Genomic DNA, 5,721 nt, shown 5'->3' with positions numbered 1-5,721 from the left:
TAAGCAATCGATTTACCAATCGATTACCCTAGAAATTGGATTCTCATTGTGACTTGATCAATCGATTTCCCAGTCGGTTGGTTTCAATCAGTTTTACTTTGTGATGTGTACAATCGATTTGCCAATCGATTAGACTGTAAATCAGGTTGCCACTGACTTGCACAATTTTTATTTCTGATTGTGCCAGTTGATTGCCTAATCGATTGTATAACCACAAACAATATGTTTCCTTACAACCCTTTTACGAAATCGATTTCCCAATCGATTTACTCAGTAGATTTGTTGATTTCTTGAGTTCCAAGCAATTGTCTCAAGTGTGTAGGGTTGAGTTGTTGTTGATTTGCCAATCGCTTAGCCTGTAAAACAGGTTGCCACTGACTTGTGCAATTTTCATTTCCAATTGTGCCAGTCGATTGCCTAATCGATTATACAATCACAAACAGTTATGTTTCCTTACACCCTTGTTATGAAATCGATTTCCCAATCGATTTACTCAGTCAATAGTCAACTTTTGTTGATTTCTTGTGTTCCAAGCAATTTGTTTCAAGTGTGTAGGATTGGATTGTTGTTCCTAAAATCTACATGAATTAAAATGTTAGATTTATCATATGATGTATGAACATTGTATGTTTGTTAATTATGTCAAAATTAGGATTCAAAGGACTAAAGTCCAACATTTAGGTCATTTTCGTCCTCCCTAGGCTTATTCTAGTCCAATTAGTGTTTTTAACCAACCCTGTGCATCCAATAGGTTCATTTGTGTAATTGGATTAACATTTATGTCATTTCCGTCCTCCTAAGGCTTATTCTAGTCCAATTAGGGTTTTTAACCAATCTTGTGCTTCTAATAAGTTCATTTGTGTAATTGGACGAACATTTAGGTCATTTTCGTCTTCCCGAGGCTAATTCTGGTCCAATTTGGGGTTTTAACCAATCTTGTGCTTCTAATAAGTTCATTTGTGTAATTGGACGAACATTTAGGTCATTTTCGTCTTCCCGAGGCTAATTCTGGTCCAATTTGGGGTTTTAACCAATCTTGTGCTTCTAATAAGTTCATTTGTGTAATTGGACGAACATTTAGGTCATTTTCGTCTTCCCGAGGCTAATTCTGGTCCAATTTGGGGTTTTAACCAATCATGTGCATCCAATAGATGTGGTTGTGTCATTCGATTAACATTTAGGTCATTTTCATCCTCCCTAGGCTTATTCTCGTTTAATTAGGATTTTTGATAAATCTTGTGCATCCAATAGGTGTGTTTGTGTCATCGGATTAACATTTAGAACCTTTGCATACTCCCTAGGCTTATTCTTGTCCAATTAGGGTTTTTAATCAATCTTGTGCATCCAATAAGTTCATTTGTGTCATTGATTAACATTTAGGTCATTTTCGTCCTCCCTAAGCTTATTCTTGTCAAATTAGAATTTTTAACCAATCTTGTGCATCCAATAGGTGTGTTTGTATCATCGGATTAACATTTAGGTCATTTTCGTCCTCCCTAGGCTATTTCTAATCCAATTAGGAGTTTTAACCAATTTGTGTGTCCAATAGGTGTGTTTGTGTCATTGGATTAACATTTAGGTCATTTTAGTCCTCCCTAGGCTAATTCTAGTCCAATTAGGGTTTTTAACTAATCTTGTGCATCCAATTATTTCATTTGTGTCATTGGATTAACATTTAGGTTATTTTCGTCCTCCCTCGGCTTATTCTTGTCTAATTAGGGTGTTTGACGTATCTTGTGCAACCAATATGTGTGTTTGTGTCATTGGATTAACATTTAGGTCATTTTTGTCCTCCCTAGGCTATTTCTAATCCAAGTAGGAGTTTTAACCAATCTTGTGGGTCCAATAGGTGTGTTTGTGTCATTGGATTATCATTTAGGTCATTTTCGTCCTCCCTAGGCTTATTCAAGTCCAATTAGGGTTTTTAAACAATCTTGTGCATCCAATAGGTGTGTTTGAGTTATTGGATTAATATTTAGGTTATTTTCGTCCTCCTTAGCTTCTTCTTGTCCAATTATTGTTTTTAACCAATGTTGTGCATTCAATAGGTGTGTTTGCGTCATTGGATTAACATTTAGGTCATTTTAGTCCTCCCTAGTCTTATTGTAGTCCATTTAGGATTTTTAACCAATCTTGTGCATCAAATAAGTTCCTTTGTGTCATTGGATTAACATTTAGGTCACTTACGTTCTCCCTAGGCTTATTCTTGTCCAATTAGGGTTTTTAAACAATCTTGTGCATCCAATAATTTCATTTGTGTCATTGGATTAACATTTAGGTCATTTTCGTCCCCCCTAGGCTTATTCTTGTCCAATTATAGATTTTAACCATTCTTGTGCATCCAATAGGTGTGTTTGTGTCATTGGCTTAACATTTAGGTCATTTTCATCCTCTCTAGGCTTATTCTTGTCTAATTAGAGTTTTTAATAAATCTTGGAATAACATTTAGGTCATTTGAGTCCTCCCTAGGGTTATTCTAGTCCAATTAGGGTTTTTAACTAATCTTGTGCATCCAATTAGTTCACTTGTGTCATTGGATTAACAGTTAGGTAATTTTCGTCCTCCTTAGGCTTATTTTTGTCAAATTAGGGTTTTTAACCAATCTTGTGCATCCAATAGGTGTGTTTGTGTCATTGGATGAACATTTAGGTCATTTTCGTCCTCCCTAGGCTTATTCTAGTCCAATTAGGGTTTTTAACTAATCTTGTGCATCCAATAGGTGTGTTTGTGTCATTGGATGAACATTTAGGTCATTTTCGTCCTCCCTAGGCTTATTCTAGTCCAATTAGGGTTTTTAACTAATCTTGTGCATCCAATAGGTGTGTTTGTGTCATTGGATGAACATTTAGGTCATTTTCGTCCTCCCTAGGCTTATTCTAGTCCAATTAGGGTTTTTAACTAATCTTGTGCATCCAATAGGTGTGTTTGTGTCATTGGATGAACATTTAGGTCATTTTCGTCCTCCCTAGGCTCATTCTTGTCCAATTAGGGTTTTTAACCAATCTTGTGCATTCAATAGGTGTGTCTGTGTTATCAGATTAACATTTAGATCATTTGCATCCTCCCTTGGCTTATTCTTGTCCAATTAGAGTTTTTAACCAATCTTGTGCATCCAATTGGTTCATTTGTGTCATTGGATTAACATTTAGGTCATTTTTGTCCTCCCTAGGCTACATCTAATCCGATTAGGAGTTTTAACCAATGTTGAGTGTCCAATAGGTGTGTTCTTGTCATTGGATTAATATTTAGGTCATTTTCGTCCTCCCTAGGTTTATTATAGTCCAATTAGAGTTTTTATCTAATCTAGTGCATCTAATTAGTTCACTTGTGTCATTGGATTAACATTTAGGTCATTTTCGTCCTCCTTAGGCTTACTCTTGTCCAATTAGGATTTTTAACCAATCTTGTGCATCCAATAAGTTCCTTTGCGTCATTGGATTAACGTTTAGGTCAATTATGTCCTCCATAGGCTTATTCTTGTCCAATTATTGTTTTTAAACAATCTTGTGCATCCACTAATTTCATTTGTGTCATTGGATTAACGTTTAGGTCAGTTTCGACCTCCCTAGGCTTATTCTTGTGTAATTAGAGTTTTTAACCAATATTGTGCATCCAATAAGTTTATTTGTGTCGTTGGAGTAACATTTATGTCATTTTCGTCCTCCTTAGGCTTATTCTAGTCCAATTACGGTTTTTAAGCAGTCTTGTGCTTTTAATAAGTTCATTTGTGTCAATGGATTAACATTTAGGTCATTCTCGTCCTCCCTAGGCTTATTCTTGTCCAATTTGGGTTTTTTAACCAATCTTGTGCATCCAATAAGTTCTTTTGTGTCATTGGATTAACATTTAGGTCTTTTTCATCCTCACTAGGCTTATTCTGGTCCAATTAGGGTTTTTAACCAATGTTGTGCATCCAATAGGTGTGTTTCTGTCATTGGATTGACATTTAGGTCATTTTAGTCCTCCCTAGGCTTATTCTAGTCCAATTAGGGTTTTCAACTAATCTTGTGCATCTAATTAGTTCACTTGTGTCATTGGATTAAGATTTAGGTCATTTTCGTCCTCCTTAGGCTTACTCTTTTCAAATTAGGATTTTTAACCAATCTTGTGCAACAAATAAGTTCCTTTGTGTCATTGGATTAACATTTAGGTCATTTACGTCCTCCATAGGCTTATTCTTGTCCAATTAGTGTTTTTAAACAATCTTGTGCATCCAATAATTTCATTTGTGTCATTGGATTAACGTTTAGGTCATTTTAATCCCTAGGCTTATTCTTGTCCAATTAGGGTTTTTAACCGATGTTGTGCATCCAATAGGTGTGTTTCTGTCATTGGATTAACGTTTAGGTCATTTTCGTCTTCCCTAGGCTTATTCTTGTCAAATTAGTGTTTTTAACCAATCTTGTGCATCAAATAGCTGTGTTTGTGTCATTGGATTAACATTTAGGTCATTTTCATCCTCTCTTGTCTTATTCTTGTCCAATAAGGGTTTTTAACCAATCTTGTGCATCCAATAAGTTCATTTGTGTCATTGGATTAACATTTAGGTCATTTTCGTCCTCCATAGGCTTATTCTTGTCCAATTAGAGTTTTTTTACAAATCTTGTGCACCCAATAGGTGTGTTTGTGTTATTGGATTAACATTTAGCTCATTTTCATCATCCCTAGGCTTATTCTTGTCCAATTAGGGTTTTTAACTAATCTTGTGCATCTAATTAGTTCACTTGTGTCATTGGATTAACATTTAGGTCATTTTCGTCCTCTTTAGGCTTACTCTTTTCAAATTAGGATTTTTAACCAATCTTGTGCATCAAATAAGTTCCGTTGTCGTTGGATTAACATTTTGGTCATTTACGTCCTCCATATGCTTATTCTTGTCCAATTAGTGTTTTTAAACAATCTTGTGCATCCAATAATTTCATTTGTGTCATTGGATTAACATTTAGGTCATTTTCGTCCTCTTTAGGCTTACTCTTTTCAAATTAGGATTTTTAACCAATCTTGTGCATCCAATAGATGTGTTTGTGTCATTGGATTAACTTTTAGGTCATTTTCATCCTCCCTAGGCTTAATCTTGTCTAATTAGGGTTTTTAATAATACTTGTGCATCCAATAGGTATGTTTGTGTCATTGGATAAACATTTAGGTCATTTTCGTCCTCCCTAGGCTTATTCTTGTCAAATTAGTGTTTTTAACCAATATTGTGCATCCAATAGGTATGTTTGTGTCATTGGATAAACATTTAGGTCATTTTCGTCCTCCCTAGGCTTATTCTTGTCCAATTAGGGTTTTTAACCAATCTTGAGCATCCAATAGGTGTGTTTGAGTTATTAACTTAACATTTAGGTCATTTTCGTACTCCCTAGGCTTATTCTTGTCCAATTAGGGTTTTTAACCAATCTTGTGCATCCAATAAGTTCATTTGTGTCATTGATTAACATTTAGGTCATTTTCGTCTTCCCTAGGCTTATTCTTGTCAAATTAGTGTTTTTAACCAATATTGTGCATCCAATAGGTATGTTTGTGTCATTGGATTAACATTTAGGTTATTTTCATCCTCCCTTGGCCTATTGTTGTCCAATAAGGGTTTTTAACAAATCCCTTACATCCAATAAGTTCATTTGTGTCATTGGATTAACATTTAGGTCATTTTCGTCCTCCCTAGGCTTATTCTTGTCCAATTAGAGATTTTTACAAATCTTGTGCATCCAATAGGTGTGT

This window comes from Cicer arietinum, chromosome 4 (genome assembly GCF_000331145.2).
Source record: "Cicer arietinum cultivar CDC Frontier isolate Library 1 chromosome 4, Cicar.CDCFrontier_v2.0, whole genome shotgun sequence".
NCBI classification, from domain to species: domain Eukaryota; kingdom Viridiplantae; phylum Streptophyta; class Magnoliopsida; order Fabales; family Fabaceae; genus Cicer; species Cicer arietinum.
Note: the sequence above shows the minus strand (reverse complement) of the source record.